The sequence below is a fragment of the Schistocerca gregaria genome, chromosome 7, assembly GCF_023897955.1.
Source record: "Schistocerca gregaria isolate iqSchGreg1 chromosome 7, iqSchGreg1.2, whole genome shotgun sequence".
NCBI lineage: Eukaryota > Metazoa > Arthropoda > Insecta > Orthoptera > Acrididae > Schistocerca > Schistocerca gregaria.
In genome coordinates this window covers 323,458,637-323,471,082 of record NC_064926.1, presented here as the reverse complement: position 1 = coordinate 323,471,082, position 12,446 = coordinate 323,458,637, and the positions used below count along the sequence as shown (strand labels likewise).

General features: G+C 39.2%; 1 protein-coding gene across 1 annotated transcript in view; it reads left to right on the top strand.

Annotated features, from left to right (window-relative positions):
* Window positions 1–12,446, top strand: part of LOC126281251 (RNA-binding protein 28) — a 103,346-nt gene that overhangs the window by 65,146 nt on the left and 25,754 nt on the right. The gene's annotated exons all lie outside the window — the stretch shown is intronic.

The following is a 12,446-nucleotide window of genomic DNA, read 5'->3' as shown; positions in this document are numbered from 1 at the left end:
TGCAACACTTAACGGAAAACATTGTTTCAAATGTTATAAACTGTATTTCCTTTGTTGTTCAGAATTGACCTACATGCAGTGCTTCCATGCTTCCCTGCCATAATTGATTGGTGGTACATGTATTGAAACAGTTAGGACAGGTCAGATCATGTTCTATATCCCAATATTCACCACAATGACATCTGTAATCATATTCATCCCTAAGGTCCCACATTATAAGGGTTGCCTTCACTGGTGCTATGTCTCTTCTGAGGCAGTTCAGGCTCCTCCAAATCTTCCGTCTCAGGCTCTTGCCACTTGGCATCCCCCGTAGTTGAGGGTAATCATTTGCACGTTTGATAAGTTCTTTGCTCAAGAATCTCTCTTGGGATTTGAGATTTATATAGTCCATAGGTAGTTCCAAATAAGCTATGGCATTCATTGAAGCTATGGATAAGCTTTTCAGTGTGTTCTTGGTTGGACCTTCAAGATTTGGTGTCCGTGAATCTGGCCCCTTGTATAGCTTGTTGAGGGGCATGCATCTCATGCAAACAGTTATTGAACAGCATATTTTATTTAAGCTTAAATTGATCTTTTTGACATGAATAGATCTGGACTGAGCAATCATATTCTGTTGTGGAGAAACACAGTGCCTGGGCTGTAGTTCTCAGCTCGATTGGTTTGCCTCCCCGTTGGTTCTTAACTAATTTTGTCAGTGCGTTATTTGTTGCTGTGACTTCATAATGAGTCTTCTTGCAGTTATATATCAATGCCTGGTCATGTACGACACCCAAGTATGTCAGTTTATCAATGTGTTTCTGGCTGATGCTATTCTAGGTTACATTCAAGGTTTTGGTTTGCTTTTTTTGGGTGATGATGGAAGCTGCTGACTGGTATCTTTGAGGGATTAATTTAAAGGAATTTTCCTGGTATTCTTCTGACATCGTGCTTACAGCATGTTCTATGTTTTGGTCTACCTCATCAAAAATCTTTCCTTGAGCTATTATGGCCAGATCATTGGCATATGGGAAGTGGGTCCTGTAATTTGGTGTTGGTTGGTCATTGTTATACAGATCGATTAAAGGGGGGGGGGGGGGGGGGGGCAGGCCACTGCCTTGGACAAGACTATTTTTCTGCTCTCTCCATTACCTGTGTTTACTCTCCAGCATGCCATAGAATGCCTGTTTTGTTTTTATAAGCTGGCAATCTTAAAGACTGTCAAACACTTTTGTAGTAAGTGACCTATGATTCACTGTGTTGTTTGCAGAGCTTAGTTAGACCAAGGCTAGTCTTGTTATTTGTTTAGTGTCATGTCCTTCTATGTGTTAGTAAGGCACAAGGTTTAGCTATGTAATATTGTCATGATCTGAAATTGGCCTGTTGGGGGGTGAGCTTTGGGTCCAAAATGCCTGCTATTTGGTTCAGTATCAGTCATTCAAGAAGTTTCTATAGCTGACATAAGAGCAATATCGGAAGATAGTTGTTCGGGAAACCTTTGTCTTTCTCATGCTTTATGAACCATATACATTGCCGTTGGTGGGGAGGCTTGCGTGCCTCAGCAATACAGATAGCCACCCGTACGTGCAACCACAAAGGAGGGGTATCTGTTGAGAGGCCAGACAAACATGTGGTTCCTGAAGAGGGGCAGCAGCCTTTTCAGTAGTTGCAGGGGCAACAGTCAGGGTGATTGACTGATCTGGCCTTGTAACACTAACCAAAATGGCCTTGCTGTGCAGGTACTGCGAACAGCTGAAAGCAAGGGGAAACTACAGCCACAGTTTTTCCCGAGGGCATGCAGCTTTACTGTATGGTTAAATGATGATGGCGTCCTCTTGGGTAAAATATTCCGGAGGTAAAATAGTCCCCCATTTGGATCTCTGGGCGAGGACTACTGAAGAGGATGTCGTTATCAGGAGAAAGAAAACTGGCATTCTACGGATCAGGCATGGAATGTCAGATCCCTTAATCAGGCAGGTAGGTTAGAAAATTTAAAAAGGGAAATGGATAAAAGTTAGATATAGTGGGAATTAATGAAGTTTGGTGGCAGGAGGAGCAAGACTTTTGGTCAGGTGAATACAGGGTTGTTGTTGTTGTTGTCTTCAGTCCTGAGACTGGTTTGATGCAGCTCTCCATGCTACTCTATCCTGCGCAAGCTGCTTCATCTCCCAGTACCTACTGCAACCTACATCCTTCTGAATCTGCTTAGTGTACTCATCTCTCGGTCTCCCTCTACGATTTTTACCCTCCACGCTGCCCTCCAATGCTAAATTTGTGATCCCTTGATGCCTCAAAACATGTCCTACCAACCGATCCCTTCTTCTAGTCAAGTTGTGCCACAAACTTCTCTTCTCCCCAATCCTATTCAATACCTCCTCATTAGATACGTGATCTATCCACCTTATCTTCAGTATTCTTCTGTAGCACCACATTTCGAAAGCTTCTATTCTCTTCTTGTCCAAACTAGTTATCGTCCATGTTTCACTTCCATACATGGCTACACTCCAAACAAATACTTTCAGAAACGACTTCCTGATACATAAATCTATATTCGATGTTAACAAATTTCTCTTCTTCAGAAACGCTTTCCTTGCCATTGCCAGTCTACATTTTATATCCTCTCTACTTCGACCATCATCACTTATTTTACTTCCTAAATAGCAAAACTCCTTTACTACTTTAAGTGTCTCATTTCCTAATCTAATTTCCTCAGCATCACCCGATTTAATTTGACTACATTCCATTATCCTCGTTTTGCTTTTGTTAATGTTCATCTTATATCCTCCTTTCAAGACACTGTCCATTCCGTTCAACTGCTCTTCCAAGTCCTTTGCCGTCTCTGACAGAATTACAATGTCATCGGCGAACCTCAAAGTTTTTACTTCGTCTCCATGAATTTTAATACCTACTCCAAATTTTTCTTTTGTTTCCTTTACTGCTTGCTCAATATACAGATTGAATAACATCGGGGAGAGGCTACAACCCTGTCTCACTCCTTTCCCAACCACTGCTTCCCTTTCATGCCCCTCGACTCTTATTACTGCCATCTGGTTTCTGTACAAATTATAAATAGCCTTTCGCTCCCTGTATTTTACCCCTGCCACCTTTAGAATTTGAAAAAGAGTATTCCAGTCAACATTGTCAAAAGCTTTCTCTAAGTCTACAAATGCTAGAAACGTAGGTTTGCCTTTTCTTAATCTTTCTTCTAAGATAAGTCGTAAGGTCAGTATTGCCTCACGTGTTCCAACATTTCGACGGAATCCAAACTGATCCTCCCCGAGGTCTGCATCTACCAGTTTTTCCATTCGTCTGTAAAGAATTCGCGTTAGTATTTTGCAGCCGTGGCTTATTAAACTGATAGTTCGGTAATTTTCACATCTGTCAGCACCTGCTTTCTTTGGGATTGGAATTATTATATTCTTCTTGAAGTCTGAGGGTATTTCGCCTGTCTGATACATCTTGCTCACCAGCTGGTAGAGTTTTGTCATGACTGGCTCTCCCAAGGCCGTCAGTAGTTCTAATGGAATGTTGTCTACTCCGGGGGCCTTGTTTCGACTCAGGTCTTTCAGTGCTCTGTCAAACTCTTCACGCAGTATCGTATCTCCCATTTCGTCTTCATCTACATCCTCTTCTATTTCCATAATATTGTCCTCAAGTACATCGCCCTTGTATAAACCTTCTATATACTCCTTCCACCTTTCTGCCTTCCCTTCTTTGCTTAGAACTGGGTTGCCATCTGAGCTCTTGATATTCATACACATGGTTCTCTTCTCTCCAAAGGTCTCTTTAATTTTCCTGTAGGCAGTATCTATCTTACCCCTAGTGAGATAAGCTTCTACATCCTTACATTTGTCCTCTAGCCATCCCTGTTTAGCCATTTTGCACTTCCTGTCGATCTCATTTTTCAGACGTTTGTATTCCTTTTTGCCTGCTTCATTTACTGCATTTTTATATTTTCTCCTTTCATCAATTAAATTCAATATTTCTTCTGTTACCCAAGGATTTTTAGCAGCCCTCGTCTTTGTACCTACTTTATCCTCTGCTGCCTTCACTACTACATCCCTCAGAGCTACCCATTCTTCTTCTACTGTACTTCTTTCCCCTATTCCTGTCAATTGTTCCCTTATGCTCTCTCTGAAACTCTGTACAATCTCTGGTTCTTTCAGTTTATCCAGGTCCCATCTCCTTAATTTCCCACATTTTTGCAGTTTCTTCAGTTTTAATCTACAGGTCATAACCAATAGATTGTGGTCAGAGTCCACATCTGCCCCTGGAAATGTCTTACAACTTAAAACCTGGTTCCTAAATCTCTGTCTTACCATTATATAATCTATCTGATACCTTTTAGTATCTCCAGGGTTCTTCCATGTATACAACCTTCTTTCATGATTCTTAAACCAAGTGTTAGCTATGATTAAGTTGTGCTCCGTGCAAAATTCTACTAGGCGGCTTCCTCTTTCATTTCTTAGCCCCAATCCATATTCACCTACTATGTTTCCTTCTCTCCCTTTTCCTACACTCGAATTCCAGTCACCCATTACTATTAAATTTTCGTCTCCCTTCACTATCTGAATAATTTCTTTTATTTCATCGTACATTTCTTCAATTTCTTCATCATCTGCAGAGCTAGTTGGCATATAAACTTGTACTACTGTAGTAGGTGTGGGCTTCGTATCTATCTTGGCCACAATAATGCGTTCACTATGCTGTTTGTAGTAGCTTACCCGCATTCCTATTTTCCTATTCATTATTAAACCTACTCCTGCATTACCCCTATTTGATTTTGTGTTTATAACCCTGTAGTCACCTGACCAGAAGTCTTGTTCCTCCTGCCACCGAACTTCACTAATTCCCACTATATCTAACTTTAACCTATCCATTTCCCTTTTTTAAATTTTCTAACCTATCTGCCCGATTAAGGGATCTGACATTCCACGCTCCGATCCGTAGAACGCCAGTTTTCTTTCTCCTGATAACGACATCCTCCTGAGTAGTCCCCGCCCGGAGATCCGAATGGGGGACTATTTTACCTCCGGAATATTTTACCCAAGAGGATGCCATCATCATTTAATCATACAGTAAAGCTGCATGTCCTCGGGAAAAATTACGGCTGTAGTTTCCCCTTGCTTTCAGCCGTTCACAGTACCATTACAGCAAGGCCATTTTGGTTAATATTGCAAGGCCAGATCAGTCAATCATCCAGACTGTTGCCCCTGCAACTACTGAAAAGGCTGCTGCCCCTCTTCAGGAACCACACGTTTGTCTGGCCTCTCAACAGATACCCCTCCGTTGTGGTTGCACCTACGGTACGGCCATCTGTATCGCTGAGGCACGCAAGCCTCCCCACCAACGGCAAGGTCCATGGTTCATGGGGGGAAGAATACAGGGTTATAAATACAAAATCAAATTGGGGTAATGCTGGAGTAGGTTTAATAATGAATAAAAAATAGGAGTGCAAGTAAGCTACTACAAACAGCATAGTGAATGCCTTATTGTGGCCAAGATAGACACGAAGCCCACGCCTACTACAGTAGTACAAGTTTATATACCAACTAGCTATGCAGATAATGAAGAAATTGAAGAAATGTATGATGAGATAAAAGAAATTGTTCAGATAGTGAAGGGAGACGAAAATTTAATAGTCATGGGTGACTGGAATTCGATAGTAGGAAAAGGAAGAGAAGGAAACGTAGCAGGTGAATATGGATTGGGGGGAAGAAATAAAAGAGGAAGCCGCCTGGTAGAATTTTCCACAGAGCATAACTTAATTATAGCTATCACTTGGTTCAAGAATTATAAAAGAAGGTTGTATACATGGAAGAAACCTGGAAATAGTTACCGGTTTCATATACATTATATAATTTTAAGACAGAGATTTAAGAACCAGGTTTTAAATTGTAAGACATTTCCAGGGTTGGATGTGGACTCTGACCACAATCTATTGGTTGCGAATTGTAGATTAAAACTGGAGAAACTGCAACAAGGTGGCAGTTTTAAGGAGATGGGACCTGGATAATCTTGCTAAACCAGAGGTTGTACAGAGTTCCAGGGAGAGCATAAGGGAACAATTGACAGGAATGGGGGAAAGAAATACAATAGAAGAAGAATGGGTAGCTTTGAGGGATGAAGTAGTGAAAGCAGCAGAGGATCAAGAAGGTAAAAAGGCGAGAGCTAGCAGAAATCCTTGGGTAACAGAAGAAATATTGAATTTAATTGGTGAAAGGAGTAAATATAAAATTGCAGTAAATGAAGCAGGCAAAAAGGAATACAAACATCTCAAAAATGAGATCGACAGGAAGTGCAAAATGGCTAAGCAGGGATGGCTAGAGGATAAATGTAAGGATGTAGAGGCTTACCTCACTAGGGGTAAGATAGATACTGCCTACAGGAAAATTAAAGAGACCTTTGGAGAAAAGAGAACCACGTGTATGAATATCAAGAGCTCAGATGGAAATCCAGTTCTAAGCAAAGAAAGGAAAGCAGAAAGGTCTATACAAGGGCGATGTACTTGAGGGCAATATTATGGAAATAGAAGAGGATGTAGATGAAGATGAAATGGAAGATATGATACTGCGTGAAGAGTTTGACAGAGCACTAAAAGACCAAAGTCAAAACAAGGCCCTGGGAGTAGACAACATTCCATTAGAACTACTGACGGCCTTGGGAGAGCCAGTCCTGACAAAACTCTACCATCTGGTGAGCAAAGTGTATGAGACAGGCAAAATACCCTCAGACTTCAAGAAGAATATAATAATTCCAATCCCAAAGGGAGCAGGTGTTGACAAATGTGACAATTACCGAACTATTTTTTAATAAGTCATGGCTACAAAAAACTAACGTGAATTCTTTACAGACGAATGGAAAAACTGGTAGAAGCCGACCTCGGGGAAGATCAGTTTGGATTCAGTAGAAATATTGGAACACGTGAGGCAATACGACTTATCTTAGAAGCTAGCTTAAGAAAAGGCAAACCTATGTTTTTAGAATTTGTAAACTTAGAGAAAGCTTCTGACAATGTTGATTGAAATACTCTCTTTCAAATTATGAAAGTGGCAGGGGTAAAATACAGGGAGCAAAAGGCTATTTACAATATGTACAGAAACCAGATGGCAGTTACGGGACATGAAAGGGAAGCAGTGGTTGGGAAGGGAGTGAGACAGGGTTGTAGCATCTCACCAATGTTATTCATTCTGTATATTGAGCAAGCAGTAAAGGAAACAAAAGAAAAATTCGGAGTAGGTATTAAAATCCATGGAGAAGAAATAAAAACTTTGAGGTTCACCGATGACGTAATTCTGTCAGAGACAGCAAGGGACTTGGGAGAATAGTTGAACGTAATGGACAGTGTCTTGAAAGGAGGATGTAAGATGAACACCAACAAAAGCAAAACGAGGATAATGGAATGTAGTGTCGAGTTAACTCGTGTGATGCTGAGGGAATTAGATTAGGAAATGAGACACTTAAAGCAGTAAGTGAGTTTTGCTAATTGGGGAGGAAAATAACTGATGATGGTTGAAGTAGAGAGGATATAAAATGTAGACTGGCAATGGCAAGGAAAGCATTTCTGAAGAGGAGAAATTTGTTAACATCTAGTTATAGATTTAAGTGTCAGGAAGTCGTTTCTGAAAGTATTTGTATGGAGTGTAGCCATGTATGGAAGTGAAACATGGACGATAAATAGTTTGGACAGGAAGAGAATAGAAGGTTTGCAAATGTGGTGCTCCAGAAAAATGCTGAAGATTAGATGGGTGGATCACATATCTAATGAGGAGGTATTGAATAGAATTGGGGAGAAGAGAAGTTTGTGGCACAACTTGACTGGAAGAAAGGATCAGTTGGTAGGACATGTTCAGAGGCATCAAGGGATCACCAATTTAGTATTGGAGTGCAGCGTGGAGGGTAAAATCCATAGAGGAAGACCAAGAGATGAATACACTAAGCAGATTCAGAAGGATGTAGGCTGCAGTAAGTACTGGGAGATGAAGAAGCTTGCACAGGATAGAGTAGCATGGAGAGCTGCATGAAACCAGTCTCAGAACTGAAGACAACAACAACAACAACAACAACAACAGTGCAGCCATTGTTTGGCTCCAGGGCATAGAGTTTAATTCCAACAAAGAAACAAGTGTGTGGGTGCAATACCAGTTGTAAAGTGTATGTACCTATTTCAAATTCAGGTAGGTCTTCATAAATCTTGCCACTATGTCACTGAGGTACCCAATTTCTCTTATTCTGTTTCTGCCTCTTGTCTTCTTCTTCATCTTCCAAAAACGTTTCTGCTTATGCAGGTCATTCACAGAGCATCTTTGAATCTTCTTTTTTGCCCACAGTCCAGTATTCCCTCTCCCATTGTTGTTCTCTTAGATTCACTTCATCCTTCAGCTAGTCCCTCCATCTTGTTCATGATTTTCCAGATTCTCTTCTTCTGGATATTGTCCATTTGAGAGCCCTTCTTTGAAGTCTTTCTTGTTCCCTTCTTTTGTAGTGGCCAAACTATTTCAGCCTATTTCTTCCCATAGCTTCTTTTAGGGAATTGATTTGATGAGTGTTTCATGTCATTTAATTCCTCATCGTGTGTCTTCTCGTCTTACTCTGGATCTCTCATAGAAAGGGCATCTCTGTACTTGTTTTCTCCTCACATCTTTCTTTATCCAACATACTGATTGATTGGTCAAAATTTGTAAGCAACATGACTTGTACATTGTGATATTGTTTTTGGCAGATATTTTCCAATTCCAAAATTATGTCGGACACTCAGTAACAAAATTTCAAGCAGTTTTCTGTCCTCTCCAAATATTCATTATTGATGTTTCCTTTCTTGGTTAGCTTACTTTGTAGACATTTGATGAAAGTATTTACTACTTCAATAATTTTTACATTACAATGTTTATCCCTCATTCTTTCATTTTTACTGCTGATTTTCATTACCCCGCCTTCCATTTATTTCCGAGCCATATGTGCTTCTTCAGCTACCCTCTATCAGGTATTTAGTTGTTCCTTCAATTTCTGCTCATTGATTTCACAAATCATAAAACTGTTGAAATGTGGTATGACTTTCATATCATTTGTTGTTGACCATGGGAACTTTACTTACAATGTTGTCCATGGCTGTATTGAAGAACAGTGGAGAGCATACTTCACTGTCGAACCCCTCTATCTGTTCAATACCTTTCTGATTTTTGCCATCTATTATGACACAATTAAGTGTTTTTGATTCTGAGTTCCATTCCTTTTGAAAGTTCCAGTCTATTCAGACCTTGCCATGTCTCTTCCATTATAACAATTTATGAAATAAAAAAAATTAAAAGTAAAAACTTTTAATGCCTACTCCACAATTTTCCTATCACAATTAATTTCAGTTACTAGTTTCAGTTACTATCTGCTTCCATCTTCAGATCATTCAAAATATTAAAAGACCGTTAATGAACATTGGAGATCATCATTTGCTGTTGTCATGCATTTGTAACTACCAAAACAATAACAGTACATAGCTGAAAATGTCACTGTGAGCAAGCCAGGTTGTAGATATATGGTAATTTTGCAGGTTGATGATCATATAGGAAATTGTCCATTATCAGTAGAAGTTGGATCAAAGGCTCATTACTTGCAACAGTATAACAGGTATTATCGTGAGAGCATTATATGCAATGGCTCCAAAAACTGTCAGCTGTTCTGTAGCCTGGCTTTCACAAGAATGATCCTGCGTGGCATATAGCTTAGTCATCTTTATAAAATATGCACAAATTAAGGGTAATATAAGAACACTGCACACCACCAGTCTGACTAGAAACGTCAAAACATATGTTGTTGGATGACTATAGCTAACAATGCTTTCCATTGCTTATTCACCACCTTTTCATATTTTGAATGATCTCAAGATGGTTGCAGGTAGCAACTGAAACTAGTTATCAAATGTTAATTGTAATAGGAAAATTTTGGTTTAGGCATTAAAAATTTTTTATTAAAAAACTTTTTATTTAATAAACCACACTGAGACCACCATCTGTCCCCCTGACCATGTCAAGCTTCACTAACTTTCTAACAGTTTTGTAAGCCTTTTTTGTATGTATGAATGCAACTACAGTGTTTCCTAAATTCCCATTTCTGTTCTACTACCTATCTAGCAGTAAATGTGGCACCTGTAGTTGATCTTATAGGGCAAAATCCTCCTAGTTCTGTTTTTAAGTGAAGTTTTATCTTGTTCCTGATTTTCTGAAATATTTTCTTTTCATAAATCTTCATGCATTGGCACAGTGATGCTATTCCACTGTAGTTCTCGCTGAAAGCCTTCTTACCTATCTTAAATACAACAATTTTCTTTGTCAAGTCACCAGGAATCCTTCAATATTATCATACTGCCCTCATTATTCTATACAGCCACTGAATTCCTATAGTAATAGAACCCATGACATAACTAGGACAGTTGCAAAGTGCAAATGGTTTTTGAACCTTCACGATGATGCAGGAAGTAATGGGCCAGCATCTTATTTTTGTTAAACCTGTTTTTGTAATTCTGTTGGAAGTATTTTTGGTTTACAGTTTTGGACATGATGTCCATTTTCAAACCATTGCCTACATCATAAGTATTGAAACACAACACAAACAGTACATTTGCAAACAGCCACAATTGGCAATCATGAGTAACTTGTACAAAGTTGTGTACAGCATGTTATCAGGGCTTCTTTTCAAACAGCACTAGATTGTTAAAATCTTTTGATAAAATTTCTGTAAGTTCTTTTGTAATTCCCTGTTTAGCTTTTATTCTTGTACAATGTTGGGCACTGGTGTGCTACTGGATGAATGGTTTGTGGTAAACTTTTCTGGCTCATACATCCTTGCAATAGCTATCGATTTCTGAACACTTCAAGTAAGTGTTTTCTATTTTCTTCCTCGTTGGCTTCCTATAGGTGTGGGTGTGTTCAACACAAAAAATCTTCAAAAAATATTTACATTTATTTTACGGTACAATTGTGTTGTTATTCACAAAAGTGAAGAGTAAGTAGTCATTTGTTCTGAAATATCTTCGCCATCCATAATGCCTGCTGGGTATCTATTATTTCCAAATTGGTCCTTCTTACCTGATTGCCGTATACAGCATCTGCATTGTTCTGTGAACTCTTTCCCTACAATTCCCCTTTTTTCCAAAGAGTTGTTTTGTGAGAGGAACTGATTTGTAGTAATTACCAATAGTAGCTGTTTGGCTCCATCGGCACAGTTAGCTTGTATTTCTCTGTCAGATTTTTGGGTGCAAAGTTATGTAACCTATACAAGTCACCCTCTGTAGGGTGAAATTATTACTTTAAATGGTACTATTGTTCCACTTGTGGCTACAGTTTCACATGAAGCGTACTCTGGACAATGACTCCTCTGCAACATGTCTGATATTTTCCGACGTAAGTTTCATCAACCTACCCAGCTGGCTTATTGTCTTCAAAATAAATGCAATGCAGGAATAATTGAAAACAGTTTCTGCTTTTTAGTGAATAACAGTTCCAAAAACCCTAGAGTCCTTCAGGATAAATAGCATTCCAACACTTTATTCACACACTGTGATTTGTAATGTTGTCGTCTCAAAACTGTCCACCATTTCTCTTCATATGAACCACTATCAAATTAATTATTTCCTCATCAAACATATGTTAAAAACATGGTGTCATTTCAAAGGATTCTTATCTATAGGACCTAGCGAGGTGGCGCAGTGGTTAGACACTGGACTCGCATTCGGGAGGACGACGGTTCAATCCCGCGTCCGGCCATCTTGATTTAGGTTTTCCGTGATTTCCCTAAATTTCTCCAGGCAAATGCCGGGATGGTTCCTTTCAAAGGGCATGGCCGACTTCCTTCCCCATCCTTCCCTAATCCGATGAGACCTATGACCTCGCTGTCTGATCTCCTTCCCCAAACCAACCACCCAACCTTATCTATAGGACAAGATGATTTAAAACTTTATTGTACATGATTAATATGTTACAATCCCTTTCACACAACTACCATTGGTATAGTTGCTGCAGATTGATTTTCTTCTGCACAAGAATGCTAACATTCTTACTCAGTCATCTCCATCACCATAAGCTTTGTCAGCAACTACACCTCCTTTGTAAGGACACTCCAATAGTTACAAATAATCAGATTAAAAATGTGAGTTTTGCAATAGCCTTAGAGTATCCTTTTGTCAATGCATATGCCTCTACTCTGGTATGTGATCCATTTGAACTGAAACTATTCATAGTATTCACCTATTAATAAAGTTCAGAGATATGCCGTCAACTTTATGTTGGATAGAAATTGTGTGATAATTAGTAATACATAACTTAATTCAGTGAAAATCTTCCAAATAATAAGTCTAAAAAACAAAACCAAGCTATACTTGATTTCTTGCATAAACCACTATCAACACAATCAAAGAATACAGACTAATACACAGAAGTGCAAGAAACTAACATCAAACAGAACGATCAGATTACACAACT